This window comes from Poecilia reticulata, linkage group LG16, assembly GCF_000633615.1.
Source record: "Poecilia reticulata strain Guanapo linkage group LG16, Guppy_female_1.0+MT, whole genome shotgun sequence".
NCBI classification, from domain to species: domain Eukaryota; kingdom Metazoa; phylum Chordata; class Actinopteri; order Cyprinodontiformes; family Poeciliidae; genus Poecilia; species Poecilia reticulata.
In genome coordinates this window covers 9,748,886-9,759,131 of record NC_024346.1, presented here as the reverse complement: position 1 = coordinate 9,759,131, position 10,246 = coordinate 9,748,886, and the positions used below count along the sequence as shown (strand labels likewise).

Here is a 10,246-nt window from a genome sequence, read left to right as displayed (position 1 = left end):
GGAATCTGTAGCACAAATATGTATTCGTTGCGCTAACAGTTCTGACCAATCGTGTCTTGCCTCCGAGGCGAACGACCAATCGGCGACCAGAAGAGCAGACGCATTCGAGCCTGTTGCCAGAGCGCTGACGTCAATCGCTAATCCTCCTCCCCCTTCCTTTGTTGGGGCTGTTTTCGGGTATTTCCTGTGAGAAGTCGGAAAAACAACACTGAACAGCTGTTTTCACCTCAAAAATTTCACATATTTCATACTAAATTTGGTTAAAAAGACCTCGTTGACGCATAAAACACTACTACATGTATGCAGTGTCTTCACATGAACCTATGTTTAATGGCGTCAACAAACAATATAAATAGTTTTAATTTTAAAGTGTCTCATCCAATGTCTGTCACAGGAAGTGTGTTTTGTCAGCATTCGTATCTATGTAGGTTAAATTTGCTATGAGGCTGAGCAACAGGCTGTTCAAACTGAAAAGGCCCCATCCCCCCACAGTCACGCCTCTCTAGGTGATAAAACGTCTTGCTCACACTGAAACTCTGTTTTACAATTCTTCTTGATTGTTAACAGGTGTCATTTGTCATAATTTGTTAAATGTTTATAATGAGCTACTTTATGAATTTGTCAGATGATTATTACTATGTTTTCTGTCATAATCCAGTTTGAAAGCTGAGAGGCAAAGACCCAACTCGGACTCAGACAACAATGTGAAAGACCCATATGTTCAACTGTTTTAGGCATTTTTGTGAAGATCTCATTTTCTGTTTACTCACGAATGGTTCCTAGCAAACCACTGAGACTTTCACTAAACAACTGTATACATGGATTAAATCAATTGATCCTTTCGTGCAATAATAAAGTGTGGTTGCAACATAACAGTTTGTAATTTTGGAATGATAAAAACTAGATATAAAGTCTGTCTGGTGTATTTTGTTTGCTCATTTTGATTGTACAAGTCACTGAATAACATTTTAAAGTTTATTTTTAAACTCCCAACTCTTGTTTGTCTCCTAGGGCGTTGGAGGACTTTGGCTAATGGCGTTACAGCTAACCTTAAAAATGTTCCAGTAGGTTTTTATGGGAGATCTAAGTCTACAGTATACGAGACAACCAGCATGAAAGGTTATCTAATCTCCAAGTCCACGATCAAGTTAACCTTTCTTATTTGAAGAGTCTGGACTTTAAAGGGGTTATGCAACACTGTGTCAAGCAGCCAGTCCCAGCTGATGAATTGTGGGAGGGAACGCCTTAGAGCAAAGCCTTTGAAGGGGGTTGTGCCAATCAGGAGTCAGCTATCTATGGAAAGTAGGTCACTGAGAGGTTTGTACAGGTTACACACACAACATATCAGTTTCCAAATGTTGTCATGTGTTTACGGCCCACAAGAAATAATTAAATAATTCCGTTTTATGTATTATCTGAGTCTGGAGAATCTTTTTTTTTTTTTTTTTTTTTACCTGATTCTCTAGGTTACGTCTTGAGCGCCAACATTGATCCCACAAGCAACAAAATGAGTAAGAAGCAGATCACACTTTGGGAATTTATTTATTTTTTGCTTAGGGGACAAGGTCGTGAGACATGAGAATGGATTTATCCCGCACCATACTGATTCCCACATTCCAAGCCCGCTCTGCAAGATATACGGCGAACGGATCGTTAATGAGGCAATGAAACATTCAAACCGCTTCGCCACGTAGAGACCAAGCACCCTGTGCATAAGCAGCAACACTTCGGGTGTCATTGTCTCCCGTCACTCCCAGATGGGACCGTCTTGTTGCAGAGAAATTAGCTCAGGGCTCCCATTGATTTGTCGTTTTCTGAGTTAAATTTTTCATTAAAGTAAAATGTTCGTTTTTGTGGCGCATCCTTATCTTATTTTGAAGGGATGTGTAAACATTACCATTACGACCAGAGTCAGAGAGCGTTAGGGCAGTGGTCGAGAGGAGAGGAGTAGAGTTCGAGTCCTATAAGTCTGGTTCACACGGCACGATTTTAGGATTGTAGGTTGATTTTCTAAACCTCTGTGACCACACATGACACCAGCCGATCAAAGTACAACAGGTTCGATCGGTTCGTGTGTCCAAGCAGAGGCCGCAGGAGCTACACGCCACACACGAACCGATTTCACCCACGAACATCCCGATCCCTGAAGAAAATCCCGTAAAACCCCCCAACATACCATTTGTGAATTTAGAGTACCAAACATGTCCGACAATGTACAAGCAACAGTGATAGTCTGTGGACTTATTTTAAGCGATAAAAGACATAACAAAAAGGGAAAAAAAGACTCCGGGAGCAGCCGCACTATTACTATGCATTAAACCGGGCTCTCAGTTGCGCCATGTCAGCTGTTGGGGATTCCCCTCCGTGCTTACGTCACCGCACTTTCTGCGGTGACGTAGAAAGTGCGTAGCCACATTCTACGTCACCGTAGAATGTGGCTGTAGCCACATTCTACGTGGCTATAGGTAGCCACGTAGAATGGCTACCTATAGCCACGTGTGTCACAGGTAGCCACCTGGTGGCTACCTGTGACACACAGGTAGCCACCAGGTGTGTCACACACCTGTCACATTCAACAGGTTGAGTTCTTGCTCCCAGTCAGGGAAAACCCCTCACCCTGAGTTAATCGGGCCAAGACATAATTCAACATGTTGAATATGCCCGATTTTAGACGGGAGCGGTCCGACTTACGTAACACACCGCACACTGCAGGATGATCGGTTAGGATTATCGCATGCGACAATCTTAGAACTCGGAACATTCTAAGATTGTCATAAGGGGAAAATCCGCTCAAAAAATTGAAAATTGTGTCATGTGACACGCCCCCACCCTCGGGCCGCAGTAAAATTGCCAAGCCTTGACCGGTCTGCGGTGATAAAAAAGGATGGGGACTGCCATACGGTACTGAAAACTGGAATGGAATAAAGACTGCTTGATTTTTTTTGTTTCCCAGATGGAACTGGAAGGATTGGGGTTTGAACTATTTGTATGGGTCATTTACAGCAACACTCAGTCTAAATGGTCACTGAATTTGAATACTTTCAGATATCTGACGCACTTAGAGAAGTGGGAAAGAACCAAAGCAGTTTCACATGGCCTGCTGTTGAAATACAATCAAGTAATTACTTCTCTTTTCCACTGAAAGTTCAAATTTTCTCCTCCCATCTGGCTTTGACAGGGAATTCATAAATACCTCAATTGTTTTTCAGACATTCTCTTAAAATTAGATTTCATACAAACATTTTTTTTTACACTTCACTCATTATTTAGCCAGTTTTCAAATCCTGAGAATTTCTGGACTCTGGATTTCTTACTACTTTGACAAATTTTTTAAAAGATTAATATTTTACTCAGTTGACAATACAACTGGTTTTACAATAAAAACACTGTCATCAATTGTTTTTATTAACATAGAAAGCATAAACTCTACTGGTAATTTCATCTAATTGAATTTTGGGTGTCACACTGACTAAGCACATTGATTTGTCAAACTACATCGATCTAAGAAAAGTTGTATTTCTTTTATTTTTGATTAGGTTTGCTTCTTTCCTCTAAAAACCCTCCATATAAAATAGAGTTTGTGAAATAAAAAGTCAGACATAATTATCCCTAAGGAAGTATTTTGAAAATAAGCTACCCCTTAGTTATTCTCCATAAAGTCTAATGCTTCAACATTATTATACCAATAATTTCATAAGATAACGCAAAATTGATGGGCAAATAAAATATAAAACCGTAGTATTCATTTTCCATTACCAACTAACTAAAAGTGACTACCGTATGACTACCATGTTTTACTGCCAAGTGATACTAGTATCACCGCCATCTAGTGGCAAAATATAGTACTACCAGGGCAACTTCTCAGATTTTAATGTTAGAAAAATCTAGTACTTGCAGAAATAAAATACAGCCAACCCTTTCTGACGTATTTCCGAGCAGCAAATCGATTTTTCAAACACACTTTTCTGACAGTAAAATTCCTTAGAGGCAGGCTGTTAGATAATCACATGTAGTGGTGAAGTAGCAGGAGAGAGCAACAGTGTGTTGAACAGCATTCAGATGGTTTTGTTTCTTAAGCTGGCCTTTAACATGAAAATAAAATGAATAGATGTATGGCAACATACATGTCTGAGATTCATGAAAGACAATTGGTGAAAACTGGTGAAGAGGAGGGTTCTCCAGATTCACCCAAAACAAATTTGTCACTGCTTTGCTGGTTTGCTTTGTTGTGCTAGACTTTCGTGTTTTATGTGTAACATCATCTTTGCAGAAAAGTGATGATGCATACTTACCTCCCTCTTCCTCGGGTTCTTTCTTTTATATGTTTTTACATAGAATCTTTGCTCACAAATGCCTAACACAAAAAGCATATCAAACATTCACATGATAGCAGTTCGGTGCATTCAAGTGACAGAATCCGCTGAACATTCTGTCAGTGCATAAAAGGAAGGACTTTGAATGTAGTGTAGTTATTGACAGAATTGGTCAAGATAATAAAAAGTAAATAGAAGCTCAAACACTAATAACATGTCAAATTTTGAAACAGATGGGCTACAAGAACACACTCGCCCCTGTAATAAGAACAAGAATCTGAGGCTACAAATAAGACAGGCTCACTAAAACTGGAAAATAAAAGATAAAATAATATTGTCTGGTCCAGTGAGTTTGGTTTTCAGCTACAATGTTCAGATAGGGTCAGCATTTTATAACCTGAAAACATGGAATTTATCACTCCTTTTATCATTGGTCAAAGCTGATGTGGTAGGGTGATGTTGAGCAGGATATTTTCTTGGCACAAATTGGTCCCCTAGAAATTGAGCATCATTTAAACACAGTTTACTTGCGTATTGTTGTAGACATTATAGTTCTTTATGAACAGAGTATATTCGTCTTCTGTTGGCTACTTCAGCAGGAAAAAAAGTTCACATCATCTCAAATAGTGTTTTTTTTTTTTACACGTGGCAGTGAGTTTAGTTACTGTATGCCTCTCCGGTCACCAGATTTCAATCCACTGGATTACATTTGGGATGAGGCATAAGGGAGGATTTACAGTTGAAACCAGAAGTTTACATATACTATATTAAAAAAACACATATGCATTTATTTCACACAGTCTGACATCAGAATAAGCATTTCTCGTTTTAGGTCAATTACTGATTACAGACATGTTTTCTATTTGCCAAATGCAAATGAGAGAGAGAATTAAAAAATTAGTATTACCTTCTTCAAAGCCAAAAGTTTAAATACACTTCATTATAATTTCGTTTCATTGCCCTTACGCTGTGCCACTTGAGTCAAGCATTTTGTATAACCTCCCACAAGCTTCTAACAATAGTTGGCAGGAATTTTGGCCCATTCCTCTAGAACTGCCATAACTGAGGCATGTTTGTAGGCTGCCTTGCTCACACATGCCTTTTCAGCTTTGCCCATAAATCTTTGATAGGATTGAAATTGTGATGACTTCTACAAAACATCGATTTTATCCTTGAGCCTCTTTGTAACCACTTTGGCTGTATGTTTGTGGTCGTTGTCTATTTGAAAAACAGATTTGCGCCCAAGCTTTAACCCACTGGCCGAAGTCTTTAGCTGTTGCTCCAGTACTTCCGTTTAATGTTCTTTATTCATGATGACATCTAATTTGTGAAATGCACAGTCCCTTCACAACATAATGGTGCCACCCCTATTCACAGGCGGGATGATGTTTTCAGGCTTACAAGCTTCCCCATATTTCCTCGTAGCAATGGTCATCATGGCCAAACAGTTCAAGCTGCTCATCTATAAACGGGAATCCACCCCAAGATTTTAACCAGAGATACCTAATATGGTTTAACAACTCCTGTTATTTTGAACAACCAAATTGATTAAAAACGGCTCTGTTTAATGTAAATCTAAGTAAAAGTTTGTCAAAAGAAAACAGATTAATGGTCCATGTTTTAAAAAAAAAATCCATTTTGAATGACACGTCAAAGTGAGTTTTGTCATTTTTAACCTTTTCTGTTCAAGAGAAAATATATTTATCTATGAAAAAGTACGGTTGTAATATGTCCCACTTAATTTCCTTGTAGAAACATTGAGTCAGTACAGAAAAAGGGAAAATAATCCAACGCAGTTACAGTCTTTACCAGTTCATAATCTCATTTTTTGTTTGATGTGTCATTTGATTTCCTCTGTTTGTCACATCACTGATCTGATACCGTTCCCTGAAGGTCTGGCTATCTGGAAATGAGGGGAGGAAATTTGATTAATGGATTCAGGCCGAATCAATCTGAAGTTGTAAAGCTGGCCCTGATGCTAGCGTCCAGAGATTTCTAAAAGTGGGGTTATGTAACATCATGATGTAATCTCACAAATAATTGGACATTATTGGCTTTAGTCTGTCCTGTTGTCTGTTGTGTTTATGCTCCACCTGGACAGACAAAGAGGAAATCTTATTGCAACTCCTAATTGCATTTTCTGTCTTCTGGTTTGCTTCATCTCTTGGGTCACTGAAGAAGAAGGCACAGCTTGGGTGCTATCTGCTATTAATGACTTTTTACAAAACCTAATTTTGCTTTTAAAACAGTAAAACCACCCGGTAGCACATTCTGGTTAGATCTACAACAAAATTTGTACTTTTAATCATTTTTATTTTTGTATTTGTTAATTCAACCAATGGCTCTACTTAATACACTTTTTTTTATTTGAGAGTCAAAAGTAGGTTTCTAATTTATCTGCAGTGCCTCAGGTTTGTGATTAATTTGTATATAAAAAAATGACCTAAACTTTTTTCTTTCTTTTTTTCACCCAGGGGACAAAATCTAAATTAAAAGACCTAAATTTGTGGCAAAAACAGCTTTTATCTAATGATTGACAGAGCAAAGTTTTTTTTTTGTAAGGCAGCATCATCACAATAAGGGTAGCGCATTAATGCCCCCTGTTGAAATTTAAGCAGTACTACATTGTTTCCTCGATGTTAATGCGCTTACTTCTCTTTGTAATGTAATGTATTACAACTTATTTGACCTTCAAAATTAAACAAATCTGTGTTGAAAAAGAAACCAAATTTAAATCAAAACCGGTTCATACATGTTTGTTTTCTCTGTATACATGCCTCCAATCACTGCTTTCGTTTTTGAGTGTTTTACAGCGTGAATCTTATCCACAAAAAGCAGATTACTGATCACTAACATTGATTAAATAGTTTGCTATAGTTGTTTTTGTGACAGAAGACAAAGGAAGCTGAGCTGCTAAATGTAAAAATGAAAATAAAATGCAAAAAAATGTTTCCTGAACTGTATGCTTGGTGATTTGTGGCTTTAAACCACAGCTTGGTGCGAAAACACACTTCATGCACAACCGAAATGCTCTTTGTCTTAAGGTAATGCTTAATCCAGAATTGTGCTTTTGTATCCTTTCCTGATTATATTTCACAGCTTGTACCTTTCAATCTTCCTCAAGTACCCTCCTTCTGTCAATAGTGTATCATAATCACTACAGAAATAGGATTTTAGAAACCTTTAAGTAAGCTTTATTAATACAGTATATTCACAGTAAATTAAGCAATTTTAGTTTAATAGCATACTCCTTTTGCAGCCTTAATATTTTGCAAGCCAATATTCTGCTTTCACCTCTGTCTTTCTTTCTATCTTTCTCAGGCTACACCTCCTTCCTTTTACATGTGTCACCACAGTCTCCTCCCCTTATCTTCTTCACTCTCACACGCTCACTTTGCCACCCACTGAGTTGGTGAAGTCCTGTAGTCACGTTAACATTTTCAAGCAGGGGGAAATAAAAAAAGGTAAGCTTTCAACACTTTCTCTGTTTTTAGTTTAACAGATATCTAGTTGAAATGACTTTCTAAAGCGTCTTGATGTTTTTTGTTGTTTTTTTTATGAATCACAATAGCAGTTCTGCATTTTGTACCTTCTTTAATATAATCTAATTATCTTTATTATTTTTCCTTTAATCAGTTTTGAAAGAGCTAGTGTTATTCTTCTCATATTGTTCTCTATGTTGTTTTGGAATTATGTTCCTTTTTTGGTCTCAACAATGGAGAAAATGAAATTGACCTTTATTAGCTTTCTTCTAAAAATAATGTTTTATTTGCTGGCCCAGCTTTTGCAAGAATGCATGGCTCTTACATGAACCCCTGTTAGTCAAGACTCTTCCTGATGAAAACATAGGTGGCGTAACATTAGCAGTTTGCACGTTAAGAAATACTATCACCAATCGGATCAAATGTATTTTCTTTATTCAAAAAAATAAAGAATTTACTGAAAACTCCTTTGATCAACTCCCTTATATATGTTTGAACGATGCAGTGCACCATCACTTGGTATCATGGCATCAAATGAACTTTGCTTATAAATGTTTAGCCTGTACCCATCACAGGTAATTATTTTGCTACCGCTTAAGATTTTTACTAAATACTTTTCAAGGCACAGACCTCATTAGAGATGAGATCCTTTTGAAAAGATGAGAAGGACAGAAAATACTTAAAAATAAATATTTATTTGATCCACATGAAAATCCTCAGTGTTAGGATAATAGCTACACATCTGCTTAGAAATCCAAAAATTGCTTAATTTATTTTCATGTTATAAATGTTTCAAACTGACTAGAAAAAAAACTAATACGTGGGTGCTTTCTATCACGATGTAATTGTTGCCACAGCACTACATATTAGATCATATCTGGCCCCATGTGTCACAGTCACCCAGCACATATCCTACATTAAATGACTCTCCTGAGTCAGTCTGGAAACTAGAAGTCACCAACAATTACACCAGATGTGACCCACGTTTGATAAATGAGATGGACTGGCAGCCCAGCAAGTTCACATCTGGGGCAAGCATCAGAATTTCTGCTTCAAAAAGTAATTTTTAAACCCAGAAATATGAAAAGTATAGAAAAAAGCATTTAAAGCAACGGGAATATAAACATATCTTAAAATTACAATGTACAATGTTTTTGCCCCATGGAACAGCAGGTGATGTGATGTGTGCATTCAAATAAGTTTATTAGAAACTTTCATTTCTTAAATGAATTTTACAAAACCAAAAGATGGCGAGACCAGCTAAAAGACATATTTGCTTATCATGCACAATGTTAACTTAAATGCATAAACAAGGAGGAGCATCTCTGAACTCACTTTAACTGTTTTCAACAGTTAGTGGTCCCCCCTCCCAAAGTTTTAGAAGATCTAGGCCAACTCTAAATACTTTTTATGGATAAAAATAACTTTGTCTTGTAGCTCTTATGTAGAACACAACTTGAACATTTCTGCAATTTTTACATTGTTGCTTTTGTCTTCTTGGCTGCCTCTCTGAGCAGTTTACATTACACCGTTTTATTCAAATTGGAGAAAGATCTGATCTTTTTTAAATTAAAATTTGCCCCATAATTCCCCAAATATTGATAACTGCCTGCTGTATATGCCCCCATGTAGACAAAAGACATGAGATTTTAGATACTCTTCTCCTGACTGATCCCTTTGTATAATTAGGCCCTTTGAAACTTTACATGCTGAATCTGAATCAGATCATGCTTTGAAAAATGTTTTGTTAAAAAGTATTCACAGTAATATAACCAGATAATTGCAGCTTTTTACACTTTTTTTTGCCTGCCAAATAAAAATGTGTTTTTCTTTTGAATTACATACATGTCACATCAAATTCCTAAGCTTTAGTGACTGATCTTTATTTTTTTCTTAATCACAGACAAACTAGCATTTTGAAAAGAATTGAACTTTTGAGAGTCACTTTACTTTGCCGCAATGAACATATTGTCATCAAACTTGATGTTATGGAAGCCAGAACCAGTGCAAATTGAATGGTTAGACGACTGGGCATCTCCCAAAACCCAGCTCCTTTGGAATTATCCTGGTCTTTATTGGCCAGTATCTATAAACAACCAGTTAACGGAAGGAACAGTGGTGAACTGGTGAGATTGACATGGGTTTGGCTTAGGAATGGTTTGGAGCAGGGGTGCCCAATACGTCGATCGCGATCGGCCGGGGTCGATCGCGGAAAGGTTTTGAGTCGATCTCTGCAGGTGACAAACTGAACGCCGCCAGGACGCTGAGACCAGCACTTCCTCTTCTGACAGCTTGATCAAAAATATTCACTAAGATCCAAGACGTTTGTAGCTTTCATTAAAAAAAAGAATAATTATATATATATTTTTTTTTTAAAATCAACGAAATGTGTTAAAATTAATAATCTCAGTAATTATTGTTTCAACAAGGTGTTGCGCAGTTCAGTGCGTT

The 10,246-nt window shown here is 37.3% G+C and overlaps 1 protein-coding gene across 1 annotated transcript in view; it reads left to right on the top strand.

Moving 5' to 3' along the window:
* Positions 1-7,744: 7,744 nt before the first annotated feature.
* The window catches only part of cnr2 (cannabinoid receptor 2), a 10,395-nt gene continuing 7,893 nt past the window's right edge, over positions 7,745-10,246 (top strand). Inside the window, exon 1 of the mRNA XM_008431083.2 lies at positions 7,745-7,777. The gene's annotated coding sequence lies outside the window, so the exon portion shown is untranslated. The remainder of the gene's footprint in view (positions 7,778-10,246) is intronic.